A 16,250-nucleotide genomic window follows, 5' to 3' on the forward strand; every position below is an offset into this window, starting at 1 on the left:
ATTTCTTGATCTGGGCAAAAGCCGCTTTTGCTTCAGTTGTCCATTTGACCTTAGCATCCTTCTTCATCATTTCATTCAATGGCTTGACTATTTTTGCAAATCCAGTAATAAACTTTCTAACAAAATTTATCTTCCCAAAGAAAGATCTCATCTCCTTTTTACTGTCGGGCATTTGTAACTTCAATAATGCTTCTACCTGATCTAGGTCTATAGATATCCCCCTCTCAGAAATTATGTGGCCCAGTAGCATTCCTTCAGCCAATCCAAACATACATTTCTTGGGGTTAAGGGAGATCCCATATCTCCGACATCTCTCCAATACCTTTTGGAGGTGGTCTAGGTGGTCTTCTCTAGCCTTGGAAAATATCGTCAAATCGTCCATATAGATAATAATGCATTTTCCAATCAATTCCTTAAAAGTTGTATCCATCGCTCATTGGAAGGTCACCCTAGCATTAATCAACCTAAATGGCATTCTTTTGCACGCATATGTTCCCCACTTCATCATAAACATTGTCTTCATACGATCCTCATAGTTCACCAATACCTGGTTATATCCTGAATAACCATCTAAAAATGACATCATTTGCAAACCATTTACTATTTGTAGTACTTCATCCAAAGAAGGGAGTGGGTAATTATCTTTCTCAGAGGCTTTGTTGAGATTGCAAAAGTCCACGCAAAGCCGTATTTCTCCACTCTTTTTCCACATTGGTACCAAATTAGCAACCCAATTAGAATGTCATACCAGAAAGATAATCTTACCGGAAAGTAACTTTTGTACTTCCTTGAAAATCAAGGGTTCTATTAGTGCATTGACTGGATGTTGTTTTTGCCAGAATGAATTTATGTTAGGTTTTAGGGGAATCACATGGGTGATAATCGTTGTATCGAATGTCTTTAAATCTTCATACCCCCATGCTATTACATCAATGAACTCTTTCAAGGTTTGTATCAGTTTTTCTCTTTCATTTTGAGTGCAAATCTTCCCAATATAGACAATCCTCTCTTGTCCTTCTAGACCAATATTATGGGGCTTGTACTTTTTGGCATCTAAATCCTTCATTAGTCTATCCTTTACTCTAGGGTCTGAATCAAAAATTCTCTCTAGGGTGACCATCCCTTTAGGAATAATGTTAGTTGGTAAATCCACAATATCAACATTACTTTCTATATTAAGATCATCTGATTTATCTTCCTCATCAACAATTTGCTCTTCAAAAGCCCCTGAATTGGCAAGAAAGGCTAGAATGTGGGCATCATCCTGGAAGACTTGGAAGTGTTTGATATTATCAGGTACAATAGGTATAGAGATTAACTCCACAGAGAACTTCTACAAAGGGGATTGGCTTACTGGTTCTAATGTACTGGTAGCTACGGCCAACGCATTAGGTATTCCATTGACTTTCCTAGGTACCAGTTGAATATCGAAAGCATCAAATTCCTCAATCAGATCCCACACTCTATTGCAATATGCTGCTAACCTTTTATCATGGCATGCATATTGGCTTTGCACTTGCCAGCTTAGAATCTCCTTGCACCTTCAAACACTTTGCCCCCTTCTTATGAGCAAATAGTAATTCTCTAACTATGGCCTCGTACTCCATCATGTTATTAGTACAAGGGAATTGGAGTCGGTAAGAACCTAAAAGGGTTTTCCCTTTTGGGTTGGTTAACTCTACCCCTACTCCACTGCCTTGCTTGGATCTTGACCCATCAAACTTTAAAAACCATATTTCATCTTTTGGTCTCTTCACATTTTTCACCTTTGGGTCAATGATCAGGTTAGCTTCTAGAAGGGATTGCTGCTTCTTAGACTCGAGGTCTTGTGACAATTGAGGTTGTTCAATTTCAGGTTGCATAAATACTTCAATAGTGATAAGAACAACCTGTTCCAATTGAAGTTGAAGTTGAGATTGTGTTTCTTCTTGGTGCTCAAGAGGAATATCTTCCTCTTCATTTTTAACAATCTCAATTGCAAGAATCTCCTGGCTGAATTCTTTAGATAAGGTAGTCTTATCTATAGGGTCAATTGTTTGGGGCTCTAATCCTTCACAAGTTAGACATTGAACTTCCTCCATATTGATGGTATGATCATCTTCTTCGTATGAAACTAGACTCATCAACTTCGTAATCTCATTCTGATATGGGATACATGAAACTTTTGAGTGCTCCTCATGATGTATCTGACACCATTTCGGAAGCAACAACTCTTGTATCTTCATAGTGTCTCCCAATAAACACATTCCTTATTGTACTGATGTAGCAAATTCTTTGACCCATCTTCTATATGTGGTCTTGTCTGCTTGAAATAATTCAAGGGGAGTTGGTGCGGAGAAAGTAAGAATCTCATTGACCCTATAAACTCCTAGACTTACTTCAGCAAATGCCACTTCATTGAGAGCACCATAATCTGTGACTAATTTCTTCAATTTAGGCTCACTATCAATTCGGATCTGGTTGCTTACTCCTTTCCATGGAAGCCATAAGTACATAAAACAAGTTGAGAAATATCCTCCCAACGTCTTGGACCAATCCCTACTAAGGAGCATCCCAAATACTTCTAGAATATCCACTACTTGAATGTCAATATAATGAGACACTCGGGGATCAACACCTAATTGGATGTATACATCTTTCAATTCTCAGATGACATTAAACTCAGTTTTGTCTAGTTGCACCACCTTACTATTTGCACATACTAGTTGAAGTCTGAGCTACTGACATATAGAGTAGGGCATTACGTTTCTTGAAGCTCCTGAATCTACCAAACAGTTATGTAAATTCTCCCCACATATCCTCAAACTCAGTAAAAATGGTTGATTTTCTATTGCATCATTGTTGACATTAGTGTTGACTTCATTAAGCTCTATAATCTTAACCTCATTTCTCTGTGATTCTAATAATTCCAACTTTCTAAGGAGTTCCCTCTTCTGTTCAGGGCAATATCTCAATACTTTCATTAAGGACATAGTGGTGGCAGTCCTTTCCATCTCCTTAGTAATGTCAAATGATCCTTTTAGAACATAATCTTGCCCTTGAGCTTGTCTAGGGCATGTTCCTTGGAAATCCTGAGGAGGGCGATGATTGTTGCTTGCATTAGCGTCAGGAGGTACAAACCCACCCATCGGGGGAGGTGGCTCCGTTAATGGAGCTTTGCCTTGACTCCTAAGATTGTATTTGTTCCTGGTCTGAAAGGCCTAAGCATCGTAGACACATGATTCACCTTCAACTTCAGCCTAAAATTCTCTACATAGGAAAGTATCGACCAACATGGCAATATTAACCTTATCAGGTTCATCATTGGACCAATCTTTGGGATGAGAGTCAGCTTGAGCAATTCTTATGATTTTCTCAAACTGAGCACAATTAACCTTAGAATGCACAACTATGTCATGCAACCTGCACCAATTTGTTAGAAAATTCATATCAGCAAGGTTAACACTTTGTGTGTGGTTTGGGTTATCTCGTGCATCAGGGTGATCATGGTTCACCCCACCGTTATTCAGACTCGTATTTCACTGCCTATTATAAGGTTTGTTGTTATACCTTTGATTTTGGTTTTGGTTATTGTAATTCCGGTGATTATTGTATGGTTGGGATTGATTATACCCTCCTGGAGGATTCATCTTTATCTGGCTCAAGTTTGAAATAACCTATGAGATCATTTTATTTAAGGCTTCTACTTCAGTGGATATATGAGATCCTTAATTCTTGGGTGTCATAGTTCGAGGTTGATTCGTTGAATTAGTATTGTCAAATTGTTGATTTTCGACTTGCACTTGACCAACATATTGCATTTGAGTGGGGGCGGTATTGGTACCATTTTGCCAAGTCAATGCTTGGGCAGCAAACTGTTGATTCGCCTGAGGTTGGGGTGCATAGATTGGCACGCGGTTTATCGTTGGGGCACCTATAGGTAGAGATGAGGGTACACCTGGGAGTTGATTGTAGTTTCCTTGACTCACCCCTATAGGTAGATTATATCCGATCCCTCCTGAGGTTTGATTCAACTCATGATTCATGCTTATTGCTAATGTGAAGACTTTTGCCAAGGCATCCCTTTGATCTTGAGGAACACTCTTCTTAATAAACATAGTAGTCAAAGGGTCGATAGCTCTTAGATATGAGTCGAAGGCTATGTTAGGTGCTACCTGGTAAGGAGCTTGTAGTTTCTTGAGTGCCCTTTGGAAGCTAGTATTAAAAGTTGTTAATGACTCATTTGGTGACTTCTTAAGAGAAGAGAACTAATGGTATAGTGTCCTGGGATCTACGTATACTCGGAATTGATCGATGAAAGATTTCTCCAACACGTCCCAGCTTATGATAGAATTTGCAAGTAGGGTTAAGTACCAATTGTATTCATTCTCCCCAAGTGAATATGGGAAGATTCTACATACTACATCTTGGTGTTCAATATGGTTATGAACAACCGCATCTTTGAATGCTTCAATATGCTCATCAGTCGTTCGTCCCCCCAAATGATAAAATTTGTTGCAAAATTTATCTGGGCTTCTAGGTGGATCATGTATACCCCCTGCTATGGTTCCTAGTGGTGTGGTGTCTTGGTTAAAGTAGGCCATTGAAGGTTGTGATGGTGGATGTTGAGTCATAAAAGGTGCAGTGATAGGCTGAGGACTAGGAATCAATTGATCTCCTACGTTGATTATGGATGACTATACTGGTGAGGCTATTGAGGGTTGTTTCTTAGCTTTGTTCTTATTTCTCCTAGTGGTAGGTCCTAATTATACTAAGTTGGATGGTAAAGAACCACTCCTAAGGACTCGGTGGAATCTCTAAGGAGAGAAGGATGATATACGATCCAACTTAGTACCTCAATTTTATGGTTGAGGAGGTGGTTGTGGATTTTCTTATGGGTTCACCTGAGGATTAAGTTGTCTTTATTCCTCTACTTCTATATGTATAGCCTTTTGTCTCTCGTTGTCCAAGACTTGTCATGCTTGTAACTAATCATTATAATCTCTTGTACTGTCCCAAGTGAAGTCGTATAGTTGGGTAAGAATGTCGTCTTGCTCGTTGTTGAGGTTAGCTTGGGTAAAGGGCATCAATCCATCTCTTGGGAGTACCATATGTGGTTAACCAATGAGGGGATTATTCTTTTCCCTCCTTCTAGCACCAGTTTCTATTGACGACTATTTTTGACACCCCTGCCAACAGTCAGGTAGCCAGTGTGAACACTCACCACCTCTCCTGAAAAGTAACGAGTTTGGAAAACTCACTACTCCAAGGTCTCTATAGTCAGGTCTTGACGGCGATGGGCAGCCTAATGGTTGATGTGGTTATACCTGTAAAGGGGCTTCTGGTTGGAACTAAATCTCGTTGGTTATGGATAACTTCACTTCCTTTCTTTTTGTATTTTTAAGGTTTAAGATTCTCTGGGAAATAAAATGCGAAGTGTAAAGGGAAACAAGAAAATAACAATAAAGACCAATATAATAACAACTTAATGAACTACTCAATTAGTTCCCTACAATCCAAGCAGTTATCAAATATTATCCAAGTTAGCATTCAACAACGGACCTCTAGAAAACCTGCAAAATCATCAATTTCACAAATTTATGGAAATAAAATCATCAACAATATGGCCTATCACAATAATTTGCATACACCACTGACGTGCGCAATATGATTCATAAGGTGATAGACAAAAAGATTAAACCACATTGCTAACTCCAAATAATAGACGTTACCAGATTACACAGAACAATTTGGTAGAATATAAACGTAGATCAGGCAATCTACAAGTTGCTTCTCATATTAATCTCAATGAATGTATAACAAAAATAACTCAAACTTCTTAACAATCTGCAAAATATTCTAAAATCTCTAAGTAGGCCACAAATCATCAATTTGGGACCCTTACAAATGAATCCATCTTCTCAATTTATAGAAGTTCTTTGTCCTACTATCTAGGAAATAACCCTACCCTAAATTAAGAATTGAAACTGGGAGTCGTAGTTAACTTGCAAGTTTCTGCTTTCACACTCCACTTAACAACTACGAAATGGGGACTGCATTAGCACTACGAAGACCCTACTAGGTGAGCCACGTTTTTGTAATCATGCAAAATTTCTCTCAAAATTGGAACTCGAGTAGGATCCGCAGTTAAAAATACAAGATTAAGGATTTATAAAAAAAGCTTTTCCATCTTTAGCAATTGTGTGCTTATCCTTTATTTCTTGATAAAAGCTCTATAATTATCAACTATACATGCAACTTCTTGAACCGGAGGATCAACTACATGCTTAACTCTAAATTTATACTTCTTCAAAACTTCATTCACATGCATTCTCCCCTCCTCTAACTCCTTCACCGTGTATGCCACCTCCTGACACTGAGTAATCAGATATGTGTACCTGTCCATAAGGGTGGCATCAAACTGGGCCACGAGTCCTATGTGTTGTGCCTCATATGCATCCCATTGATTCAAAACTTGTTGCTGGTCCATTATTCTCGTATCAGCTAATCAGAGTCCAAAAGGTCCTAGCATATTCTTTGCAAAATTCTTGTATGACAAAATTTCCCTAAGGAGAGGATCCCGGATCTCATTCATATCCTTATATACTGCTGAAACATTTCAATCTTTAGCTCCAAGATGTAAACATAAGACTGTAAGTTTTTATAGTTGTCACCCCCTAAGAGGTTTTCCTTTATCACCGTCTCTTCTCCTAGCTGCAATATCTTTTTCAAAACTCGAAACTGTTTATTGAAAATGTTTGACTTTCATTCCCATTGCATGGAATAGAAAGCCAAATCTTCGCCTTCCTGTACCGCCTTACGATATATCTCCACTGTATTCTACAAGAGCAATCTAATCTTAGCTGCATTCACCTGGGTCCAAGATTTGGCAGCAGCAACCACTCGCCTCACCTCCACTAGTGCCTTTACTTCTCCCTCTGGAAGCGATGAGGTTGAAGGTAGGTCATTAGCTCTACAGGTGTCTAGAGGTTTTCTCATTTCAATCAGGAGCTGCTTGTATTGCCCTAGTTCTTCTTTGAGCTCCATATTTGAAGTATGCTCCTTTTCTACATGCCCCATAACACCACTTGTGGCTAGCTCCAAAGTATCTAGCTCTCCCCACTTGGTTTGTCTACCCAAATTTACGTGGGATATTTGATACTTTGGAGAAGCTTGTCCCTCAACTTGGAGTGGAACTGCCACATCTGCAATCACTTCATCGGAGTCTATTTTTGATAAATTATGAATGGTTTTTAGCTTCTTAACCTTCGGTGGCTCCTCAGTGATTACTTGTTGTAAAGTGACCTTAGGAAGCTCTTCTTTTCTCTTTTTCTTATCAAAAGTGAACTCAAGCCATTGCGGTATATTTTAATCTTTGTCACCTTGATGTGATACTATGTTTACAGCTATAACATGGACCTCTGCCTACTCCTCTGCTTCATCTCTTACTTCTATTTCTGTCTACTCAGGATCCTAAGGTGAGGTAATCTGGTGGGCTAGATTAATTTGGAGGGCTTGTTGCTTATGTAAGTCTCCTAATTTTCCACTCACCTCCTCATTCAATTCCATTTCTTCCTCACCTACCTTTGTTTCCCCTTGCCTGGCTACTATATCCTTAAGAAGGTCCTCTTGATCTTGAGGGGTTAGAATCAGTCTTTCATTCAACATGTCTTTTCCTCATCCCCTTCCTACTCACCTTCTAGCGGTCGTTGTTGCTCTAGATCTTCTTCCTCCTGATCCAAATCAGACTTGATATTTCTAACTTTTATTCCTTCAGTGGTAGACCTGAAGCCTTGTACTCTAGGCTGCCCTGTGAGTATATTGACTAGTGGTGGTACAGAGGCACTTGGGTACCCTTTCCTTTAGTGTGCCCTATAGCCATCCTTGGTGGGATAACTTTGGCAAGTGGTACCGCTCCCAATCCATCGGTCACTCCTAGGTCCACTGCCTTCATTAATAATTCAAACTCCCTCATCTTTTCTTGGAGTTTCTTGAGTAAGTCCTTAGTACTTTATTGAGGTTTGTCTTCTTCACCTTGATGGGAAGATGTATTTTCCCTCGAGGCTGGCCTTGTCTTCTGAGAATACTCCTTATGGCCCATTCATTGAGGTACCCTTGAAGTGGATTCCTTCTATTTCACCTTTGAGATGTTGGGCCTTACACTTTGGTGTAACCATTGCTTGGTCCTATTGATGACCACTTGGGAGACCTTTTCCATATTTGTGTCTTCACTTGCAGACCATTTTATTGGGAAGAGGGGCCTTTTATCTATCCCTGATTCCCCATAAGCTGGATCAAGTAAGTCCCCATCATCCCTAAGGTCTTTAGGGAGGTTAGTCTCAATTTCAAAATCTCTTACCTATGGCATAGATAACCTGTTATAGCTCTTCTCCCTAACCTCGAAACTGTCTTGCAGGTTGGCCCAAAATTCCTCCAAGTTGGGCATGTGCCCCTCATATGCCTTAGGCATAGCTTGTTTAAGTTTCTCGTAGGGATCATAAAATTCCCTAGCATGATCATTTTCCTTCAAGTTCAAATCTTGAAGCTCTTGTTCTGCTAAATTTGCTACTTGTATTTTGGAACATGCAAAATATCCAATAGATACTGAGAAATCGATACCTGCTTTGTGTTTTGATGGCAACAGTGACTAGAGCCCCACAAGCTACCTCACATACTCTAGTAAAATTATCCTATCATTGCAATATCGGGGCAGCAACATTGGATTTCCTATGAATCCACTAACCCTGATGTAGGTAGAGCGTGGGTATAGGATAAACCAATAGGCCCACTCTCGGATGATAGCCATGGCCTATGGGCTCATCCAATATCATGTATCTCCTGTCAATTTGATTATTATTGGGAAAATGAAGGCATCATTAACTCTTTTAAAATGAGTCTTTGCATTGGCTAGTATGAGTTGAGCATAATACTCCCATATCTTCTTTTGTCCTTCCTCGTCTCCCAATTGACCTTCTACTTGTAGCCCCAAAAACTTTCTGGCTCTAGCAGCTACCCAGATGAAATATGACATGAAAAAGAACTTTTGGGTATGTTGAACTTCTTTCATCTGCTTACAGATATTATCGGAGAGGATCTACGGCCAATCAAAGTATTGTTTCCCTATTAAAATAGTGCTCATGAATTGGAACATCCAGGGATGAAAATGCTTGCAATCTGGCTTGACAAAGGCCCTGCTGAGCATAATGATTAAGTCTCTTTGAGTTGCTTTGAAATCCATCCTCAGGATCTTTGTTGCCTTGAGTCCTATCTTTCTTTCTTCTTCTAACTAGTTTGTATTCATGTACCTCTTACTAGCTGATATTTTTTCATTCCACACCTTTAAGGCCTCTTCTTTGGTTAACAGAAATACCTCCTCCCTAGTTGGGATTCCAAAGACAAACCCAATCATATCCGGAGACAAGTCTATAACTGGTTTTCCTTGTGCATCTGTGCACTTTCTAGTTTCTGGGTTATAAAATGGGGCAATGGTCATTATGAACTCTGGTGCCTGTAATGTTTGTGGGAAGATAGTAGCTTCAACTAGGCCAGATCTCTTGATTCTCCTATGAAGGGCCTCCAGACTAGGTTTGTTCAATTGAGCCTTGATATCCTCAATTTCTATATGGCTGATTTTAGTATCTGTGACCCATCTGACTTGATCCTCTAGCTTTGAAACATAGACCTGTCTGTGATAATGATATTTCATGGTGGCTGAGAGTCTATCAATTTCTTTGCCTCTTTTCTTGGAGGATGAGTCCATCTAACCACTCAAACCTACAAGCAGAACACAAATCTTCGGTCTTTGATAATAAGCATAAAAGTTGATTTACTTCTGGACTTCAAGGTCCCGAGGTCCCGGGCTAGGCACAAGTGAAGCAGACCCAAATCTCTGGGATTCCGAGGCTAATTTGGGTGCAAAAGGAATCCTGGAACTCCGGGGATCTAGGGTTCCGAGCTTAGGCTGAACTGAAGCCATCCAGAAATCTGGGGATCTGGGGTTCCAGGCTTAGGTTGAACTGAAGTCGCCCAGAACTCCGTGGGTCCAGGGTTAAAACTAGGGCACGCAAACAAGAAAACAAACAACAACCAAAACAAAACGAGGAGAAAAAAAAAACTAATCTAAAAACACCAAAAATGAGCAAGGAAAAATCACCAACCTGGTGAACCGAAATGCCCGAAATCGCCAAGGAAAGCTCAGGAGTTCGAGGGTTCGCGGCTTGGAGGTAGGGAAGAGGAGATCTGAATGCACAAATGAACCTTAAAAAATCCTTCATCCCTATTTATAGCTGATCCCAAGTCCGTCCGTATGAATGCTTTGAACATGACCTCAGGATTTCGAGGTCCCAAGGTTCTGAGATCGACACGAGGAAATGAACACCCCACCCCAGAACTCCAGGGGTCCAGGGTTCCGAAGCAAGGAAAAGGAGGCTCCACCTTGGGACTCCGGGACTTCAGAGTTCCAAGGAAGAAGACGCAAAACCTCAAGGCTCTAGGATTCCGTAGTTCTGAGGTCAAAACTAAATAAAACAAAGAGACCTCGGGACTCTGGGACTCCGAAGTTCTGTGGTCAAAAACCAAAAAGAACAAAGAGACCTTGAGACTCCGAGACTCCAGAGTTCCGAGGTTGAAAGGCAGAAAGAAAGAAAGAAGAAACAAAAAGGGGACCCAAATTTTGATGCAAGGAGACTAATGGGGAAATAGATATGCAAGGCATAACACACCCCTCCTGATGAGAACAACTAGATGCATTGAGTTGCATCGATCCGGTGGATTTCAGAGATTTATCATTTATCTAGATTGGTGAGATGACATTGCTCCTCTATTGAAGTATTCTATTTTTTGGGGGAGAGATTTATATTTCTACTTTTGGGGAGATTTTAGTTTTGAGATCTTTGGCATTATTTTGAAAGTGGGAGAAAGGTCATGTGAAAAACTGCTTTATCTATCTTGATCTTAGGAGGAGTTTATATCTTCTTTCTTTGCATTAACTCTTTTTCAAATTCATATGTTGCCATCAATGCCAAAGGGAGAGATTTTTGGATATGGTCAGTCATTGTTACTACTAGGATATATTGTTTTCATTGATGTCAACATATTCCTATGATTTATTCCGGTGTGATTAGGAAGATTTTTTGATTTGGTTTTGATGATCACTGTTTTGCAGAGTTCGATAATTCTGATGTGATCAGATCTAGTACTGAGACTTTGGGATATTATTTTATTTGTTCTTGTGTATCTCCATTTTAGATGGTTCATGATTTGGTGCTCCACAAGTTATCTTTCTTCATTAAAATTGTTGATTGGTTATGTTCTTGAGCTTCTAGACATTGACAGATGAAGATTTGAAAAGTGGTTTTGGTGAAGCTATTTTGGATGATTCTAACATACTTTTTGGTGTTTCCTAGTAGTGTCTTATTCATTTTGGTGATCCACATTGATCTTTGTGCGAGTATTTGGTAGTTTTCATCAACCGGTATTGATTTTTGTGTTATATGATATTTCTGGTTGTATAGTGTGTTGCGGTTGATCTTGGTGTGATTTTCAGTAGAGTTGATCATTTGGGAATTTGAATTAGGTCCATGTTATGTCATGTAAATAATTATATTGGTCTAGTGGTTGATCTTTGTATCATGTGATACAATTTTTTTATTGAGGGTTGAGGGTTTAGCCAACCTTGTTATCAAGGTTGATGAATTATATATATAGGTGAGTTATTCATGTAGTTTGGGTGTCGACATTGTGTCTACATTATCAGAGAGAGATTTGTGTAAGAACAAGTGATTTATCATTTGGTGTTGAGTTTGAGGTGAGATTGGTGTTGCGGGGAAGACATATGTGCTTAACTAGAACTATAATCGAGCATTTGGAGATGCTATTCTTTCAGTTCACTTCTTCGGGATTGTAGTCTGAATCTTATTGTAAGTCGGTGAGACTTCCCTGAGGGTTGTAGCCTTCTGGGAATATATATTTTGAGAAGTGAGCTCTAGGAAGTGTTCCTAAATGCATGTGTATTCCCCATTGTAATGTTTTCTCATACTACTGTAGAGTATCGTCTTACTATGGGTAGGTTCCCATTGTGGTTTTTCCCTTAACCGGATTTTCAGCGTCAAAAATAGTGGTGTTCTGTGTTGTGTTGTTAATTTTCTTATCAATTTTTTGTTGTGGTTTGTTAAATTTTTAATTGTGCTTAAAGTGTTATACTCTGGTGAAGACTAATTTACCCCCCCCCCCCCCCCCCCCGCACTCTCAGTCTTCCTTCTTGGCTACTTCTAACAATTTCACTATTACAAATTAACTTATAATACAATAATTCTACAATATAGATAAGAAAAGAAGCAAAGTTTCTATAAAGGCACAAATTCCTCTGTTGCTTCTCCAATAAGGGAAAGAGTGCTTCAGCTCAAAGTCTTAAAACTCATTGTTGTCCTATCAACCTTTTTACAAATACTACTTTAACACAATGTGTTAATCAAGAAGAGAAAAGTAAAGCACAAAATATTCAATCTGACACATAATTACACTTTCGATAATATGTTTCTAAAATGATAATATTGTAATGCACTTACCCTAGTCGGCCTTGTAAAATCCATTTGACCTTGGTTGACTCCCTATGTGGCATTCATGAATGGTGGATTTACCATGATGCAATGTCGTAGATTAGATAATATAAATAATTGTGCATACCTATTATTGTGCTTTTGCATCGATTCTTGTGTAAATGTAATTGTTTCCTAATTCCTGTTATAAATCACAAGCTAACGCCTTCATTGAATATGTATATATATGTTTGCTTGCGTGACTCATGGTTGCAGGAGATTGCAGGTACTATACCACCTAGGCGTGAGGTTCATCTCCTTCAGGATTCGCAGGGTTGAGTATATATCCTTCATCCTTAGAATTTGGATTAGGTGGTCATAAAACTCACGTCTTGCCTCAGCCATGATCAGGTGAACGTCGTGTGTGGTCCATAGGGTTCCTTTGTCATTTGGGTTGCGTGTCTTGTGATTGGTGGACTTTCTTGGTTTGTGTGCCTTGTGTGTGGAAAATGGAGTATTTTAACCTAAGTATTTAATTCAATTTAATGTGTGGATGTACGCATTAGTAATTGGGAAATTTAAAATAGATAGTTTTCCTTTATATGATTAATCGTTAATTTAAGAGATCACTTTATTTATAATTGTAGCAAGCTTAAGTATGTAATTTGAATTAATGTGTCCATTTACGCATTAGTAGTTGAGAAATCAAAATAAATAGGTTTCTTTTAGGTGATTAATCATTAATTAAACGGATCGCTTTATTTATGTTGTTGCGAATTTAATTTAATGGTTAGTTTTAAATTATGAATTTAATTAGTTTATGCATTTAAAAAAAAAAGGGGAAATATTTAAAGTTATTTGAAATATAATTAATTTAACCACTTTTGCATATTTGAAATGAAAGAGTAAATTTTATTATTTAAAGAAAATCATTTTTAAATTGTAAAGTTTGATATAGTGTAAATGATTGATTTGGAAATTAATTTAATTTAAATACTTTACCCTTGACAATAGTTTGAAATATAAATGTTGGCTTGATTAATATTGAGAAATTTAAATTAAGATTAAATAAGAAAGAAGTATATTAATTAGAAAATCAAGTTAAAATAATTTAATAGTTGAAAAGAATTATTATTTCTTTTTATTTTAAAAGGGCTTAAATTTCGAAATTAGAAATTAGGTCAAAATTGGTTCCCATTTAACCTAGGTTGAAAAATATTTTTGGGGGTTTTTGAATTTTTGGAAAAGAAAGCAAAAAAGATGGGGGATGGAGATTTGGGGAAAAAGGATGGATTTCTACAGCTGCAGGTTTGGGGCTCATCTTCAAACTCTTCCAGAAATGCGATAGAGGTAGGATTCGAATGCACCTCTTGTTTCCTTTTAGAATTTTGGGTATATCTCTGAAATTTGTTCTTGAAGATTTCTTGCTCCAAAACCCCCATGATTGTTGTTTAAACGTAGGATTCAGTTTTGAAAATATGGGTTTTTCTTGGATCAACATTTTCTTAATGGATTTGGAGTTTTAAACTTGCTAAGAAAATAACTTCCCAAATGATAGATTATTTTAACATTCTGGAAAAATATGTGACTGTGATAAAAAAAAATAAAGAAATGGGGGATTTCGTTTTCTTGGCTTTTTCTATACCTTCATTCTAAAATTTTATTTTTTTTTATATTGTAAATCGAATAAAATAAAAACTACAAAAAAAAAAGAAAAAAAAAGAAGAAATTTATATTGGGGGTTTCGGGGGGGAGTTGAAGCTCAACAACCCGCCCCTCCCCACGGCGCCACCGCAGCTCCTCCCGGATTCCACACAGTGGGGGGCTGGAGGGGACTGCGACTCCCGTGGAGGCCGCAGCAACCCTCGGCTCCACTATGTGGGGGCCGAAGGGCCTACGACCCCACAGCGGCCAAAGTATCCCCGGCTCCACTGTAGGTGGAGGCCGATGGGCCTGTGTCCTCCGTGGAGGCCACAGACTCTTCGGTTAGGGCATGACCCGCCCTAGGGTTTCGTCACCTAGGGTTTTGGGCCGCCCTCCATTTGTTAGTTCTTTTTTTTTATTATTATTTTATATATATTTAAAATATAAATATGGTGCCTTCCTTGTATGTTTTTTTTTTTTTTTAAAAGAAGGGGTTATATAATAATGAAACTATATTATAAGTAATATATTTATTATTATTAAAGTTGGGTTGGAATTTATATTTCTAGTAAGGAAATATTAAAAAAAAACAAAGGGGTAAATATATATATTAAAATATATGCCAATATAGATAATATCTAATTAGCATATATTATTAATTATTTATTAATCATTGGATTCAATAAAGTAATGATTTTCATTGATTTAACAATTGTTGAAGGTTGTATTTTATTTTATTATTCATTTATTTATTTAAGCTAGTGAATGTTGGGACTCATCTATAGGTGCTAATGAATAAATCGAATGGTGTAAAAGTATTTATTTTTAGAATGTATGCAAGGGAATCTTAAATTAGCTGGTAGATGATTTTCCCATTTCCTTATTTACTTTAATGTAGTTTGTTCTTTATAGTAAAGGGTAATGTTGGTGTTGCTAGAAAAGAGGCCAGAGTATTGTTGTAAAACCAACTTGCCATTGATGCATATCTAAGGATTAAATAACTTGTTTCGATGCTTAAATCAACATGAGAAAAGACTGTATTTACCCATTAAAGCTTGTGCATGGTTTCATTGTTTTTTTTGTAATCGGTATGTCTAAAGTAATGGCATGACCTTGATAGGAGTGTTAGGACACTATCGTCTGGTTTCTTGTGTTTGGTCATAGTCGGTCAAGTCAGTATTTGCTTTTGATGTGTTCAGACGTATTCGCTTCAAAAGGGATCATTATGTAATTTTCGACCGAGTTGGTTATTGTATAGTGATTTGTGTTCACCTAAATGAAAGAGATGTAATAGACTTGAAACTTATGTAACCCTAACTATATTAAATGCTAGAGGGGTCTTGCAGTTGAGCAGACCCGGAGAGGTATCCCTCTAGGGGTGAACTCCGCGATCATATATGTGTTATGCGATGCTATTGTCTCTCTTATTTCATACTTTAAGTTATCATGTACGGTTGCATTTTGTAAGTGTATAATGGGAATTTAATGAAGCTAAATCTCAAGTGCATGAATTTAGTCATCTTGTTAAATGTAGTAATTAGGGTCACAAAAGATTGTAAATATGATTATGGAAAAGTATTTTGTTAATATTAACAAAAAGAAGTAAGCATGGAAAGAAACTCGCTAGGTTACAAATATTGGATTAACTTGTTATAAAGCTTGAAATTTGAACGTATTGAATGGGTAACAAATATTGGAATTATGTCATGATATCTAAATTGAAATCTAATGGATGAACCTCATTTCACTACTTACCATATTATCTTAAATAAATGATCATCGTCATGTTAGCTATATTTCCCTAAATTGGATACATTTATTTAATTGTTTACATTTTATCCTAAAGCAAATAATCCACACCAAATTAGTTTTATAATTGGATGAACTCAAATTGGCTATCCATATTATAACCTTAATAAATGAACTTCTTCATGATAGCTATAATTGAACGAAAATGGAAGAACTCGTTTAGTTGTTTGTATCTTACCCATAGCAAATGTATTTCTTCAGATTAACTGATTTTTAAACTAAAAAGAGTGAACTCATTAAGTAGTTATATTTTTAATCCTAAACGAATGAATATCATCTTGC

Source organism: Cryptomeria japonica, chromosome 2 (assembly GCF_030272615.1).
Source record: "Cryptomeria japonica chromosome 2, Sugi_1.0, whole genome shotgun sequence".
Taxonomy (NCBI): Eukaryota; Viridiplantae; Streptophyta; class Pinopsida; order Cupressales; family Cupressaceae; genus Cryptomeria; species Cryptomeria japonica.